At 38.7% G+C, this 18,393-nt stretch overlaps 1 non-coding gene across 1 annotated transcript; it reads right to left on the bottom strand.

Moving 5' to 3' along the window:
• Window positions 1–2,431: 2,431 nt before the first annotated feature.
• Window positions 2,432–2,506, bottom strand: Trnat-ugu. Its single transcript has one exon. It is a non-coding gene; the product is annotated as a tRNA-Thr (tRNA).
• Between the last annotated feature and the right edge of the window lie 15,887 nt (window positions 2,507–18,393).

The raw sequence follows: 18,393 nt of genomic DNA, 5'->3' as shown, positions 1-18,393 counted from the left end.
AAGCTGTTTATCGCTGGTGATTTCAATATGAAGCACACGGTCTGGAACTCTAGAATCATAGCCATCAGTGGATGTCGTGTCTTCCAGGCAGGTGAACAGATCCATGCACAAATTTGTGGTCATGAAGAGCCTACCATATGGCTAGATGATCTCCACATTGCCATTTGCAAGGCTTCTGCAGATTCGTTGCTGTGGAAGTTGTCTATGCACTTCCATCAGTTCACAGTAATCTTGTGACTGGCAGAGGAACCAGGGCGAGGGATACAATGCCTCAACACAAAAGAAACAAGATTCGCAGAGGTATTACAACTCGCCTAGCAGAAATTCATCAAACCAATACCACTGATTGGGATGATGATATTGAGAGACTTGATAACACAATATCGACAGCACTACCTCCTCAACACCTGTAAGAAGAAGCTATGATTGCCATGCTCCATCACTGTCAGAGGAGATCTTGGCAATGATCAGAGAGAGCAGCCAAGTCAACATTGATTGAAACCTGATTAGGGGACTTCTAGTGAAGTGGTGAGTCAGTCTACTATGAAGGTGGTTAAAGGCAGTGCTCATTGAGCATTACAGGAGATGGCAAGGAAAACTAGGTGGGATGCAGCCAGATGTGGCAATGTCAGATTTAGTGCATTATTTTGCAAGAATACATCAATGACTGCCACCTTTACAGAGCATGGATGGGACAGCTTTTATGCCACAGGGCTATGCAAATGCCTTAGCTGACGTGTTTGAGGATAAATTCCAGCAAATGGTGGAGCCTCAGGACATAAAACACATACAAAGAGTGCAAGAGAATCTCACCACTTACCTTGCTGCTGCTTCAGAAGGAAAAGATGGCTCACTACCACCAGTGGTGACACCACAAGAAGTCTGCTGAATCATCAGAGGGTTGCTCATGAACAAAGCCCTTATTCCTGATGACATTTCAGCCAAATTTCTCAAGGAGCCATCTTGAGAGGTGGACAATGCCATAGCAATAATCTTCAAATCCATCATAGACATCTTGACAGTGCCAAAACCAGGAAAGAACCATGCAGTACCCAAGAGCCATGGGCCATTAAGCCTTCTGATCCTAAGTAAGGTCTTAGAGAAAATCATCCTCAAGAGACTACAACAATAACTCTGAGAGATTAGCATTGTTGCTGAAGAGCAATTTGGAGAAGGCTATTCTATAAAACAATTTCTCTGCCTGCAAGTTCTGTGGGTCAGTCTTCGTCAATATATCATGTACCTTCAGTAGGTTTTGGCGAAAAGGGCTCCTGTATAAACTCTTCCTGTTGTGCTTCTCCACATCATACATTAAATTATTGGAAATCTACCTCAAATGGTGAAATTTTGTCATCTTTCAAAATCAGAGACATTAGCTCAAGCCAGCAAGCCACACAGGTAAGTGCTTGGTCTTGTACTGTTCTGTATGTACACCTCGAACTTACCTTAGATGCTGTGAATCGAACTTACCTTAGATGCTGTGAATGTTGCATGCTGTTTGTGACTATGACACAGCAATTGTCCCCAGAAGCAGGTGGCCCCAAGCACTGCCCCAAGAACTTTCAGACTCCTGTCATACGTGAGAAGCCTGGGCATCAAAACGGTGTATTGGCTTCAATGCAACCAAGAGCCAGGACATGATCATCACAAAATGGCACAGGCCATCCATCCCAGAAGTCCATCTTCCTGGGGAACCAATCCATTGTATTAACATGATAAAATATCTTGGAGTCTTTTTGACAAACAACTTATGTGGCAGCAACATGTCCAGAAAGTTAGAAGCAGGACATACCAATGGCTTGGGCACTACACCTACTCTTTATTGCAAAATCTCAACATTCTATCAACTACAGACTCATTATCTACCAGATGTTCCTTTAGCCTGCTATGGACTATGCCAGCATTGTTGGAGCAATGCTGCTAAGACTCACATACAGAGGCTCCAGATGCTTCAAAATAAGGTGCTGCAGAGGATATTCCACATGCTGACCGACTTCCCAGCATACTACTTATGTGAAGAGCTGGAAGTCATAGAATAAATGAAGCAGATAGCTGCAAAATTCTACAAGCAGCTAAGAGCATCAACAAACCTACTTATCTGCCCACTAGGAAGGATGGATGGCAACAGGGATGGCTACAAGTCATTGTTGGCCGTACTAAGCAGATAGTAGAGCCACACTTGCAGTAAACTATCAGATAATAGTTCCCACTAGCCAAATGCCAGTCATATGAAGAGATGTCGCCTAAATCTACTCCAACTGCCCTAGCAGAAAACTGGGAATTTGTATAGGGACTGGCAACACGACCTTGGTTAACTGCCAGGCCACTTGGAATGCTGCAAATTTATCACATTGTAAACGATGACTAACTGACAACCTCAGCTGCCGACAGGTGTTGTTGATATACCTCGATGTGGACAGCTGAAAATGTGTGCCCCAACCGGGACTCGAACCCGGGATCTCCTGCTTACATGGCAGACGCTCTATCCATCTGAGCCACCGAGAACACAGATGAATAGCATGACTGCAGGGACTTATCCCTTGCATGCCTCCCGTGAGACTCACATTCCCAACTTCCACAATTCTACACATGTATTGTACCTTATAGACATTTGGCCACCCACTCATTACTCACGCACACTTTGGCGATTCCCGTAAGAGCAATGAGTGGGTGGGCAAATGTCTATAAGGTACAATACATATGTAGAATTGTGGACAGTTGGGAATGTGAGTCTCACGGGAGGCGTGCAAGGGATAAGTCCCTGCAGTTGCGCTCTTCACCTGTGTCCTCGGTGGCTCAGATGGATAGAGCGTCTGCCATGTAAGCAGGAGATCCCGGGTTCGAGTCCCAGTCGGGGCACACATTTTCAGCTGACCACATCGAGGTATATCAACAACACCTGTCGGCAGCTGAGGTTGTCAGTTAGTCATCATTTATTCCAGGGAAAAGCTGCACGGTCATCAACAGTAACTGTTCTTTCGAGAACAAGTTACTGTCTTTGTATATATAGTTAAAGGCTACCCAGCCATTGACCTTTGTCTGTTCGAATGCGCACAGGTTGCCCAAACTCTTACGGGAATAGCCAAAGCATGCACGAGTAATGAGTGGATGGGCAAATGTCTATAAGGTACAATACATATGTAGAATTGTGGAAGTTGGGAATGTGAGTCTCACGGGAGGCGTGCAAGGGATAAGTCCCTGCAGTTGCGCTATTCATCGGTGTCCTCGATGGCTCAGATGGATAGAGCGTCTGCCATGTATGCAGGAGATCCCGGGTTTGAGTCCCAGTCGGGGCACACATTTTCAGATGTCCACATCAAGGTATATCTACAACACCTGTCGGCAGCTGAGGTTGTCAGTTAGTCATCATTTATTCCAGGGAAAAGCTGCACGGTCTTCAACAGTAACTGTTCCTCTCGAGAACAAGTTACTGTCTTCATATTATCACTTTGTTTTATTGTTGATTGATGGAAATTCTTCCACATTCATATTCGTTTTGTACGAAACAGCAGCTGATATTCTACAGACTTACACAAATTTGCTCCTGTTTACTGATTCTTTCATGTATTGCTCTATTTAAATTTCAGTGTAAGTTTGTTGACCATATTTTGTTAGATTTTTGCTGCATTCATAATACTGAGTGATATAAATAATTCCAATATTTGTGTTTGATTTGTATAAATCAGAGGCTGGATTCATTCCACAGTGTTCTGTTGACTGTCATATAATTATTCTTGATTACAAATCCATGTGTGTACTCATTGATTGAATTGCACTAAGTACATTACTCGTATTCCACTTTATACTTGTTTGCATCTGTTTTTCATATTTTCTTGCTTTTTATAGAAAACTTGGTAAAAGTTAAGTGGTGGACATCGCCTGAATTACTCCTAGTTTTCTTATGATCTATGTACATATTATGCATCAAAATAATCATCGGAGACTTGACCATTATCTAATACAATATATGTTTTCTGAATTTTCCTTGCAACTTTGTTTTTACAATGAAAAATGCATTAAATATAGAAAAGTGCCTGCAAATATGGTGTGAGCATAAGATTTAGTCTGTGAAGAAAGAGGGACTATCAGAAAACTTACTAAGAAGTACTGTGGGCTTTCTCATTTGTTGGCTGTGCCAACACACAACAAAATTATCATCTTTCAACCTAAAATTGATCTTGGGTTTTACTACAGATCAGTCTTCAACACAACCAAGATTTCAAGGGGGCAGTCCAATATAGCCATGTTGTAACCACACCCAACTCCAAATCCAAAGCCAGGGTCGTCAATGAAGTACAGCACTTGGACCTAAAAGCACATTTATTACTGATGCCAATGTTCAGGCAGAACAGAAGGGATCTCATGAACAGAGACTGTAGCTCTTTGTACAAGTATTGAATATTCCAGAATGCTGGTATTTATACAAACATCAAATATTCCAGAATACACAGACATAAGATCTTTCAGTAACCTTCCAGAAATGATAAATACTAAATAACAAATAACTGTTAGTGGTCGGGTCTGTACTGGTGAGTCACAGCAAGCTATCCAGCTATGCTACCTGTTACGCCACACTGCATGCACTACAGCTCACTGCATAACTCACTCTTCTGCAGAAACAGTGACATGCTGTTTCATAAATTTTCATTGGAGCTATCTACAGTACCCTGGATCTAGATCTTGGCAGTGGTTCTCTGTACTTTGAAACCGTAGTGTTGTTGCATTCTCTTTACTGCAATGAGCTTCAAAGGCCACTCCTCCTACTGAAGCTTCACAGTCAAGTGGGTCTCCAGCTTCCTTGAACCTCCCATCACCACTTTGCAATTTGGCACTGTAACAGTATCTTCTCAATGAAGGGTCATAATTCTCACCTCCATATGTAACATCTGACATGCTACAAAGGATACGATACAGCCCACAGTGCGTCTTTAGTAACTTTTCTGATAGTTCCACTTTCTTCACACACATAAATATTGATACCAAGTCTCTCAGTCTCTATCTCACTGTCTGGTGCTTGGTGTTATAGATCTTTCTTCTGGGTGTCCAGGACCTTATGTGAGCCATTTGCCTTGTTCTTTGGTCCTGGTGATGAGGTGTTTTGTATAGTCATCCTGAGTATCATCTGGTTCATACAGGAACAGTGTATCCATTGCCATTTGGCCTCGCTATCATGGGGCAAAAAGAATGGTGGGCTTAACTCTGATGTATGTGAATGTCATGACAATATTGTATCCAGATCTCTCTGTTGGATGTCAATATACTTTCTGAGACGTAAAACCTGGCCACCGCTGGAACACTGCAGAGACTGAGTAATTCATCAAAGGCAGCCGATAAAATGGCCACTCCTCAGAATTCTAAGTCTGGTTCTACGCAGAAAGTGACAACGCTGTAGGATGCAAAAGTGTCTGGAGGAAGTATATTCTTTTTCTCAAGTTGTTACGATGCTGTATCATGGTCTAGCAGTAAGCATCACACAATGTAGACATGAAGTCTCGAGTTCAAATCCACGCCTTCCTTGACATTTTAAATCAAATTTCTTCTGTCTGCTAAAGATATCAATCTAATGGAACTTCAAAGATGATTCACTTTGCTTTGCAACCCACCAGCAACAGCAAAAACTTCCAGAAATAATTCTGCAAAACAGGCCATGCCTGCGTCAAGCACAGAACTGTTGACACTTTTGAGTTTTCTCGCTCTTCCACTGCGACTGGCTACCAGCTACTGGCAACATGCAACCAGCTGCCTGACATCTGGCACCTTCCAATCAGGTGACTGCATCTATAACTGTATTTATCAACTGTCATTTTCTTAATTGAAGTTCTAGTGTTTGTCCTCCATCGACATATTGGAATTTGCATAGTTGAAATTTATTAACATTATCTGAGCATTGTAAAATAGAGTCGCAAGTAGAAAAAGGTCTAACATTTGTGATGTACTGTTTACTTTGTGTTTAATGGAGGTGTGAAGGTAGTGGGGAAAGTTACAAACCTTTATACTGTGTTTGGGGCGAGTGCTTTTCTGCAAAACACATCACAAACGAATTTTCTTGTTTAAGGAAAAATCTTCTGGAATGAATGATTTTTCACATTCAGGAAGCCTTGATAGCTGACATACAACCATATAACCATTTAACATTTGTGAGATATTTGCATTCAATAAGCAAAGTTCAGAAGTCAGGTTTAGGAATTCTCCACACTATAATTCAAAGCAATAAAAATCAATATTGATGTGGCTGCTTGTAGATCTATAACAAAAGCGCTAAAAATCTGGGCTTTAGCAAGATGAAAACTGTGAGCCAAAGCAGTCAGATGACCACAATATCTCAGAGCTAATGAAGAGCTGCAGTAATTGTCGCTCACTTCTACCCTGTTTGTGGCTATCACAGAAAAATAGTAACATTAAAGACAAGACTAGTTGCAATTTCCATGTGGGATGACATTCCTGGACTCAAACCCATAAATTGATGACCTTATGTCATATGTTATGTGAAAAGCACAAAGATTATTCAATGGAAATGAAACACAAAATCCATTGAATTTAGCTGGATAATATAGTGCTACCCAGGAAGTAACTCATCAGTTGCAGAGATGCCAGACTTATTTTGTATTGTTACCAAGATTCAGGTATACTACCTCCAGAAAGACCAACAGCCAATGTGTTCCATCAAAAGGCTCAGAAATAACTACAGCGTGCATCTCAAAGATGTGGGTGCCAAGGGTCAGGATACCAAAAGTATATGTCACTGAGTGATGTTACTCTTTCTGTGTCTAGGTTTAGGGGCTGTAGTGTAGTTACTAATAATACTCAGAAGCATCAAATGCAAACTAAATACAACAAATAAACACCAGTATCAACTATTTTAGTTTTACCGTCTTTAGCTTACTGAAAACCGAAAAGCTCGTTCATCAAGCGGAATTCACCTTTTTGGTTATGCCTTAAAGTAGGCAACATGCCATGTCATCATTATAGACTTTGAAAACATTTTTCTTGAGAATGCTGTCATTCACTTTACCCACAATAAAGAGGAATACAAAGGGAAAGATAACAACACAGCATTGACTGACAAATTTGATAATACACAGAAAGAATTTATAAACTACAAATAACCTGAAGTTCCAAATAAACAAAGTCTAATTTGCACAGAAATTCTATGCTATGACAGAATTAGTGGTCTCAAAAAAGAGTGCAGAAAATCAAACCAGCAAAAATGAAAGGAGAAGCAGTTGTCAGCAGAACGTGGAACAGGGAACACAGAAGACTGGCAGTATTGTGTAGAATAAGTCATCATTCAGTCTATAAATACTCAGAGAGGGACAAAAATTATTTACTTATAATGATTACAATATTACTCCTGTTGCTTTGTCCATAAAAATGAAAAGCGTCTATGTTGAAGAGCTATTCAATTGCAGTATGCTTCAAACAGAGAGAAACAAGCTGACTGTGTGCTAATATTCTATGCTGTTCTTCAAAGTCAGTGCAAAGTATTGTTAATTTAGTCTGTGATGGCTTCATGTGAACAACAGCTTAGACTACCACAATTTTCCTATGATAATTACAAAGGTGTATGCAATGACTGTGGTAGCAGGTGGTTTCCTCTCACAATCCAGATGGGAACAGGTTTATCTCAATGAGTTATGACCTGGCTCTATATGAGCACTTGTTCTTCTTCAGCTTCTTATCCTGAGGTGAACATGCACTAAAATATTTGTCCATCCAAATCTCAGTTAATTCCTGTACAACCCTCCGATGTCCTCAATTCACATTAGACAAGCATGAGAAGCTATAATCCAAATCTTTCCTCACTCTGACAATATTAACAGTAGTCTCAGATTTTTTATGGATGATGCACTTATCTACAATGAAGTACAGTCTGAATGAAGCTGTATAAATATTCATTCAGACCTTGATAAGATTTCAAAGTGGTGTAGAGATTGGGAACGTGTTTTAAATGTCAAAGTTGTTAAACTGTGCACTTAACAAAGTGAAAAAAAAGAAAAAAAAGTAGAATGCTAAGAATTTAATATCAGTGATTCATAAATGGAATCTGTAAACTCACACAAATAAATGGATGCATGGGTGTAACACTTAGTAGGGACACGAAATGGAACAATCGCATAGGCTCAGTTGTGGGCAAGGTAGGTAGCAGGCTTCAATTTATCACTAGAAAACTGGGGAAATGCAATCAGTCTACAATGCAGATCACTTGTAATCACTCATGTGACCCATCCTAGAGAATTGCTCAAGTGTGTGGGAGAGGGGATAATGAACATATAGAGTGAAAGCATCAGGAATGGTCAAAGGTTTGTTTGCCTGAGGGAGAGAGTTGCAGAGATCTTGAAATAACTGACGTGGCAGGCTCTTGAAGACAGATGGAATCTGTCCTGAGAAAGTCTGAAAAGTACATCTTAAATTACTATGATTAATGATAGTACTAATCATTGGAAATGTCTGGGGATTATAACTGATAAAACTTGTGAATAGCTGACAGCGAATCCATCCTGGCCTATATGAACATACCAGTTTCTTCTCTCATCAGACAATTCGGTATCATTCATAACCAATCTTACATTCTCATGTACTACTGTGAATTGTCACAGAGTTGTAATTCACTGATCAGAAAAGGCACTTAAAAATTAAAATAAAATGCATGTGACATGGATGCTTCCTCTGGGCTTCAGTATTACCCCACAGAACTGAAAATGCAAAAAAATAATTTGATACAAAGTTAAATTAATCAGTCCTAAAATCATTGAAAGAGGAATGAAGGAAACATACTTTTTACATGTCTGCTAATGAAGTTTCAAGTACGAGTTTTAAATGATGGTTGCAGGAAAACAGTACAAGCCACTATGTATTGCTTCGATAGGGAATGTAAGGACAAGATTATATTAATTACAGCATGCGCAAAGGCATTTAAACAATCATTCTTCCTATGCTTCATATGTCAATGTAACAGGAGAAAGCCATAATGGCTGTTACAGTGGAATGTACCCTCTGCCACCAAAGTTCACTGTGGTTTGCAAAGTATAGATCCAGATGTAGGTGTAGAAGGAAAAATCTAACTTTAAAATGAGTCCAGTGGACTCTGAGGGAGTGGTGGGAGGTGAGGGAGTGTTAAATTCGACTATCAAATCAAACAATGAAATAAACACAAAGGAAACTGGAACAACTTGAACTACACTATATATGCTGCAGCACATAATATTTACACCATGAGACTTGAAGAATATCTCAGCTCTTTGGATTGAATTACACGGTATCAAAAGAGGCATACTTGGAATCAGTGAGATGAGGCTCAAAAGGGAAGCAACTACAGTCAAAGTCTGAGTATATCCTATTTCAGGATAACTCAGACATAAATTGGTTTATTGGTGGTGTAGCTCTGCTAATTCACAACAACCTTACCACCAAGACCATGTCCATTTCAGACAGAGTGATCTACATGATTCTTGGGCTGCCTGCTAAGATTAGACTTCGAAATATTATTGCATACTCACCTAACTGCACTTCAACTGATGAAGAATTAAAACAATTCTTGGGGACCTGAAGACAGCAAAGAATTCAGAAAGAACCATGTTTTCCTCAATACTTGGCAATTTTGATACTAAGTTAGGAGGGAAGCCCACAGAAGACTTCTTCATCCAATAATTTGGACCACCAACATGAAACAGAGAGGACAAATGATGTTGGATTTTCATACCAGAGAATGCTTATGTAACTGGAACACACTTTACAAGAAAAATCCAAAAATGAAGTGGACCTGGTAAAATTCTGAGAGCACGGTTAAAAATTAAATACATTACATCCTCACATCGAACAACCACATGTGTGCAGGTGGGTCAGTCATAAATCACTTCAACAGGCTAGTTAGATCTAAGATCCACATTCTCAGAAAATTTTTGATGGAAAGGAGACCCAACCTACAATAAAGGAGCTGAAAGAGAAAAGAAGTGAGTTCAATCAATACATAGACAGATACTTACCAACAAAAAACTTGGGTGTTATGAATTGAACGAACTCTCAAAAGACATTACCGGCAGCACTAGAATAGCAGTAAAGAAAGACAGTGCATTCTAAAAAAATCCAAAATCAGCTTCAAGACAGAACAACATATAGAAGAAAGCAAAATATTGTCAGAGGTGCATCCAAATAAATAAAAAGACCTCCAGAAAAATGTAAAGCATGTGATCAGAAGACTTTGGAGAACGCAAAACACAAGACAGATCAATGAAAGCATCAAAATCAGTGTGAATATGTGAGTCATTTGTTCCAGTCAAGGGAAGCTTATAATCCACAACATTCAGAATGGCCAAAGAGAGTTTGTTGCTTAAAAGAAACAAAATCATAAAAACTACAGAGGACTTGTATTTGAAGCTCTCCAGTTCATCACTTACAAGCCAAAACCTAATGATGAATCATGAAGATTTATTACTAATATGAAATTGGAAGAACTGGATCCTGCCAATTCAATTATTGTAAGGCAACAGGAGAAGAACAGATCAAGAGGGAGGAACTTAAAATTGGAGGAGAGACAAAGAACACTACTAATTGTAATAGATGAATGCTTCAGGGAATAGAAAATTCCAGAGTCATGGAAAAATGTAGATGTTCTCCTGTGCAAAAAAGGTGACAACATGAACATTGAGAATTACAGGCATCTTTTATTTATATTTTGCAAATTTCTAACAACAATCATTACAAACTGCATGAGTCATGGTGATAGTTGATCAGCATGGACAAGTGTTTGCAGTGTGTGCCTGAGAAGCTGCTTGTCCAGTTCAAGGAGCAAGCATGCTCTATTCCTTGATGGTGTAACGACTGTATTGTTGTCAAAAAATGAATTATGTACTGAACTAAAGACACTTACTTTTGACTTTTGGGTGTTGGACTTGCGAGAAGCAAGAACTGGTTTTATAACGGTTACTAAACCAAACACATTGTAATTGTATCTGTTAGTTTCTAAAGGTCCAAGACAGGGTTGACTTGCGAGAGTTGAACACTTGTGTGAATCTTATGATATTGTTTTATTGTGGAGATGAAAATATAACAGAGTTGAACAAGAATATCCTGAGAGTACAGAATCATTTCAAGAGTAGAAAAGAAGCCTATTTGGAAATTCACTTAACCAGATGGAATCTTTAGAGAAGAAGAGTTCGTGAAGATCGTCTGACTCGAGAAGAAGATTGGCTGCCCACAGTACGTGAGTCAACTGCAAGAGATGTGTGAGTCTTGCTCCCCTGTACCACACTGTCTCTCCTGTTGTCCGAAGACCATGTCACCCAACATTTATAGACTACCAGAAGGTGTTACTGAGGATGGTGAACAGAGACCAAATTGACTATAGATACAACAAATTAATCTGCTGCATTTACTGGAATGTAACTCTACATGTGAAAACAAAGGAAGACTGGATCACTGGAAAGGTGCCTGTGAGAAGAGGTGTCAGACACAGGGGGAGACAATCTCTCCTGTGTTATTTATCCTGGCTTTGGAGGCAAAGTGTCTATCCTGAGGACAGAGAGGTATCAACATGGAGAACTACTCAACCACCTTTTCTCTGCAGATGATATCATCCTTTCTAGCAGTGATACAAACAAACTGTCAACAATGATCCAAGAATTCAAAGATACCTCTCAACCTGTAGGCCCCAAAATTATCCTCCAAAAGACTGAAGTCAGTACATTTGGTCTTAATAGAAATCGTACTCTGGAAGTAATATGTGAATACATGTATCTGGGATGTAAAATCCAACTTGGAATAGATAAAAGACAGCAGAGATCACCCAGTGAATTGGGCTCACCTGGATGTCATTTGAGAATGTTAGTTATATTCTCCATAAACCAACTAACCTACAAATCTGAAAAGGAAGATTTATAACATATGCATCCTGCCAGTAACAACATATGGGCATGAAACAATGACATAATAAGCAGTATAAATCATCACTGGGCGTGTCAAAGGGTAATAGAGAGAGCAATGCTTGGAGTGAGTCTGATAAACAGGAGAAAGAACAAAGAGATAAGGAAAATTGGGGTGTGTCATGATGAGCATATAACCAGAGTGAAGTAGCATTATGCAGGGTATGTGGCCAGGAACAACTTCAAATGGACCAAAACAATGATACAGTGGTGTCTGAGGAAAGTTTTCCAGAATTCAGAGTTATTACTACATTATTATTTACTTGTTCATAGGTGCTCTTCTGTCGCTTATTTTCACAATTTTTGAATGGTGGAGGTGGAAGAATGGAAACTTTATGTGTTCCTCACAGAATATTCATATTTACCTTAAGTATTCATCTTCAGAGCAACAGGAAAACACCAGTCAGAAAAACTGACAACAAGAACCTGGTAAAGAAGGTATAAATCATCCAGTGCCATAATTTATGGGACATCCGCTGTGGGAGGTTTGGTGGAATGAGTGAGTGAGCATGAATGAAGGTGTGGTACACTGCAACATTTGTTTATTGCTTCCACTATGAGGTGACAACACTGCTCTGAATGGACTTCAGCCACTGGCAGAAAGATGCATGCTTGGAGCAGTTTGCTTTCATTAACTGATATATAATGGTTCTGTGTTGCAACTGGGTTGCAGGGGTGCTGATGCTGTCCACACACTGTTGTGTAATACTTTGGCAGGCAGAAAATAAGTCTAGGTTATAATTTGGCCAACAATGACACTGTTAAAATAAAGCAGTGTTAGTTTGGCATTATAAATCAGTAGCATAAAAATAGTCTCTGCAAATCTATGCCACCACATTCTACTTTTTTTTCTTCTTCAGCTACTGGATAGCCATTCCTTGATGTAGTACTCTTCCAAAGATTTCCAGCTCAATATTTTCAAGCATCCATGTTTTTGCATGTCTCCTAGGAAGCTGTCTCTCCATCTCATCAGATGCCATCTGACACTACTTTTGACACCCTTGGACGGCATTGTATCAGTGTTGTGGTCCATCTGAATTTCTTCCCATCCACATGCCCTGTCCAATGCCACTTCAGTTGCACTATACTCATGACAACATCTTAAAATCCCAGTCTTCCTCCTATCTCTTTGTTCTCGATTCTATCTGTCAGACCCGCGCCAAGTATTGCTCTGCCTATTGTCCTTTGGCAGACATGGAAACAATTTGTGCTGCTTGTGTCATAGTCTTGGGTCCAATTGTTGTTACTGGCAGGATTTATGTATCGCAAACCTTCCTTTTTAGATTTTGTAGGACAGGAAGTTTATGGAAAATGTAACCAAGTTTCCTAATGACATTCAGGTGAGCCCAATTTGCCAGGTGATATCTACTGCCTTGTTATCTATTCCAAGTTGGATTTTATGCACCAGATAAATGTATTAATTTATTGCTTTCAGAGCAGTGTTTTCAATGGAGAACATATATAATATTGACAGGGTTCATGACCTCTGTAAGGAAATTTTGATGCTACAGGTTGGGAAGTATCTTTGAATGCTTGGATCATCATTAACATTTTGTTTGTGTCTCTGCTAAAGAGGATGATATCATTTGCAGAGAAAAGGTGGTTGAGCAGTTTTCCATGTTGATATGTTTCTGTCCCCCAGATGGACATTTTAATACAACCACCAGAGCCAAGATAAATAACTTAGGTGAGACTATGTCTCCTCGTCTGATGCCCCTTCTCATGGTAACCTTTCCAGTGATCCAATCTCCCTTTATTTTCATGTGTAGAGTTGCATTGTCATAAATGTTGCAGATGAATTGGAAGATGTATAGTCAATACTGGCTCTGGTCATGGTCCTCAGTATTGCTTGGACTGCAATACAATGAATGCCTCCTGGTAGTGTATGAAGGGCATGTGCCATAGAACTTTATTTTCTGCATGTTCCTGTAGCGGAGCTTAGATATGTGTAGTAATACTAAATCCATTTCTGAACCCTGCGTGTTCCACTTGCTGATAAAAATCAAATTTCTGACTCAGTCAATTCCCAATGAGTTTTGTGAGGAACTTGTAAAATGTAGATAGAATAGGTCTGTAATTCTTGATATTTCTATTGTTCTATGTTGAAGAGGAGAATGACATCTGCAATTTTCGATGAATCTGGTAACTCCCTTTCCTCAAGATGTTTATTTAACAGAATTCAGAGTCATCTTTTCATCTCTTCTCCAATTTTAAAGATCTTTCTCATGATCTGATCTTCTCCTGGCATTAAAAGTTTTTGGTTTGATTCAGAGAGCTGTTTCCACTTCACTTTATTGCTAGCTTCCAGTTCTTCCAATCCCACATTCGTGACATATTTTCCTGATTTATCATGTAGGCTTTGGCTTCTCAGTGGTGTACAGTGGAGCTTCAGATGAAAGTCCTCAATAGTTTTATACTAACAATATGTGGGCACATTAAGCACACTAGGGCATCAAAAATGGGTAAATTTCAGAAGTATGAAAAAAGCACTAAAATTGAATCAGATTATATAAATCATAATATTTTAAAAAATACTGACTCATATTATATAAATCAAATACACCTAACAAATTCACAGTATTTGATAGATACAATGTACCCACAGAGGAGGGTGATATTACTAAACAATTTTTCTAAATAGGCACATTGAGCACATAAGAACATTGAAGTGTAAAGTTTTTAAGACAGTAAAAATTGAGTCATAAATAAAAATATTTTTAAAATGTGCAAAAGTGAATCCGTTTATATAAAATGTAACACTTTCATATCTTGCTGTACTCTGCATTACTTCAAAAATACTTAAATAAAATGTTATACATTAAATGCTACAGTTTAAAAAAGCAGTTATGATTGATGTAGTGGATCTACCCAAATATCATGCAGCTGAATTTTGTCAGAATTGTGCACAGTGGTCTAGTGCCAGCAGAAACACGTTACCATCAAATACAATTAAACAAAAAATCATGTGAGAGCAGCTTGTAATAAAACTGAATACGAGACAGAAAAGGAAACAGAGAAGAAGAAGGAAGAAATATACACATTATCGATGAGTCATGGCAAGGGACTGGCTACAATCATGTCTGATATGCAGTCTGAATATAAAGTGACTGGAATTTCGAAACCTGGTGCTCCTCTACGAGAAGTGCTGAAAAACTGTGAAAGTTCTGTGAAAAGCGACGTCAACTGTGTCATAATCGGAGGGGGAACAATGTCTATAAAAATGAAAGCAGCCTTGCTGTAAGAACACTGAAAGAATCACTAGGAAAAATTTCACAGGCGAAGGTATTTGTTGACAGACACGACTTAACAGAAGACTCGCGTGTAAACAGAGAAATCATTGTGACAAATCGGAAATTCAGGAAGATTTGTAGTGGTCTTGTGCACGCAACTTTCATGAAGCAACGAGTTCAGTAAGAGAGCATTTTACTAGACATGGACTGCACAGAAACAACCTAGGCAAGAAAGTGCTGGCCAAAGAAATTCTCCAGGTGATAAAGACAGCAGGAGTGGATGCCTATGTAAAAATAGCACTACCTGCAACAGGTTTTCTGCCAATGACAACAGAAAAGAAAAGTGCACCAACAGCATATGAGAAAGAAACATCTGCAGATACACTCTACAATGAAAAAATTACAACTGTGCAAACATGTAAAGTGTCACAGTCACCAGTGGCATTATCAGTAGCAGCAGTGGAAAAGGAAGTAACAGTAGCAGTAACAGCAGAAGTTTCATCAGCAACAGTAACTACAGTATCTCTAAAAGGAGAAATGAGAATTGCAGCAGGAGAAGCAGCATCAAGTGTTACGGGTAGACGGAAAACAGCACCTCCTGTCCGTCTAAATTATTTTTTAGTGGAAGGCAGCAAGATGAAGAAGCCCACGAGATAAGTAGTGTAACAAATTTCATAACACCTCACCAAAACATTCAATCTAAAATAAACAACAATTATGATCTTAAAATTTGCTATCTGAATGTTCAAGGACTAATACATAAAGAATTTATTGTAAACAGTTTTGGACTAGATAACAAATTTGATATTTTCTGTCTGAGTGAACATTGGGTTACTGAGAGTGTACTTCCAGTTGTCAAACTTGATAACTATAATGTAGCAAATAGTTACTGTAGAAAATTGCATATAAGAGGTGGTGTGGCAATATATATTAATGTCATTCAGCTGCTTCATTGTTAAGTTGGACCTAGATTATTTATGTGAGGAACAGACCTTTGAAGCCACTGGTATAGTTATGGACAGTCTTAAGTTAGTAATAGTATCCCTTTACAGGTCACCTAAAGGTATCATCAATGTATCTCTAGAAAAATTGGACATGCTGTTAGATGTACTAAGAGGGACCAGATGGCTGCATTATGACATAGTAATTGGGGGAGATCTGAATGCAGATTTTGATATAACAACACATAAACATACTGTGACTGAGTTGAAAAACCTTCTAAGACAGTACAATTTGCACTCAATCAATAACAGGCCCACAAGAGATAAAGCATGTCTTGACAATATTTTTGTCAACTTTAAAACTTGTGTCTGTATGTGTGGATGGATATGTGTGTGTGTGCGAGTGTATACCTGTCCTTTTTTCCCCCAAGGTAAGTCTTTCCGCTCCCGGGATTGGAATGACTCCTTACCCTCTCCCTTAAAACCCACTTCCTTTCGTCTTTCCCTCTCCTTCCCTCTTCCTGATGAGGCAACAGTTTGTTGCGAAAGCTTGAATTTTGTGTGTGTGTTTGTGTTTGTTTGTGTGTCTATCGACCTGCCAGCGCTTTCGTTCGGTAAGTCACCTCATCTTTGTTTTATATATAATTTTTCCCACGTGGAATGTTTCCCTCTATTATATTAAAACTACAGAAGAATCATGTGATGTTACAGTGTTTCCATTTTCAGATCATGACTCTGTATCTTTAAACTATACAAATAGGTTTTGTATTGATAATAGTAATATTCCTAAGCCTGTCCCAAAAGTTATAATCACCAGACCTGTCACAGATGACAAAATTGTTCAGCTCTGAAGTCCCTTGCTGAGAGAGACTGGTTCAACCAATGTCATGGTGACACAAGTTATAGTCTTAGTGCTGATTTGTCAGGGAAACTATTATTTGAGAGATTCTTTACAACATTTCTGACACAATTTAATGACAACATCCCCATAAAGAAATGCAAATTAACTGACAAAGGCTTTACAAACAGGGCTACAAACAGACAAAATTCATGGTTCACTAAACAATTATCAAGTATGAAAAACCAAGTTATGGTGTTGCACAATATATGTAGCAATCAGAAAACAGAACATGCCAGATCAGCCTATATAAAATGCAGGAATGAGTATAAAAAAGCCATCGTGGAAGCCAAAAAAGCACATAATTTCAATACCACTGATAATTCCACAAATAAGTGCAAAGCTGCATGGAAATTAATAAATGGTGTTGCTAAAGATGTAAGAAGCAAAAAAATTAATATAAATCCCCAAAAATTCAATGATTTCTTTATTAAATCTGTTGAAAATGTAGGAAATACTATAATCAAACCTGATATCAGTTCATCAGAGTTACTTTCTAAAAATGTTTGCAGAACACCAACAGACACAGGTACGTTTATGTCCTCTGAGGTCTCAACTAGTCATGTCCTAAGCATTGTAAAATGGATGAAATCTTCAGACAGTGTAGATATATATGACATATCCTGTAATTTACTAAAGAAAGTAATAGACTATATTGTGTACCCCTTAACATTCTGTATAAATAAATGCATATCTGATGGATATTTTCCCGAAGAACTCAAAGTGGCTAGGGTAGTTCCAATATATAAAAAGGGAGATATGGACTCACCTTCCAGTTACAGACCAATCTCCATAGTCCCAGCTTTTTCTAAAATACTGGAATGTGTAATTTACCAACAGCTATCTGTCTATTTTGAAAAAATAGGAATAATTAGTGAATCTCAGTATGGTTTTAGGAAAAAGTTGTCTACTGTGGATGCTATAGACTTTGTAGTCAAATACTTACATCAAGTGTTTGAGGATAAGGGCTATACTCAACTCACATTTTGTGATCTAAGCAAAGCTTTTGACTTTGTAAAGCATAAGCCACTCCTAGAAAAACTGGAATTCTATGGCATTAGACATAACAGCCTTAAATTAATAAAATCATCTCTTCAGAATCGTAAGCAAGTTGTTTGTGTAGGGAGAGAAATGTCGAGTATAGAACAAGTCAAGGTAGGTGTTCTGCAGGGATCTGTGCCGGGCCCCTTTTTGTTCCTGATAATGATAAATGATCTGCCATCATTTATCAAGTCCACCACTGTGTTGTATGCAGATGATGCAACATTTATTCATGCTAGTGATGATTTCAACAGCCTTAAAACTTGTGCAGCAAAGACAATTGACCAAGCATCCTGTTGGTTCAAGGCAAATGGATTCCTGCTGAATGAAAACAAAACACAGCAGATGGTCTGTAGTCTTAGAGA

The sequence above is a fragment of the Schistocerca americana genome, chromosome 6 (assembly GCF_021461395.2).
Source record: "Schistocerca americana isolate TAMUIC-IGC-003095 chromosome 6, iqSchAmer2.1, whole genome shotgun sequence".
NCBI classification, from domain to species: Eukaryota; Metazoa; Arthropoda; class Insecta; order Orthoptera; family Acrididae; genus Schistocerca; species Schistocerca americana.
This window is presented reverse-complemented; position numbering and strand designations above follow the sequence as displayed.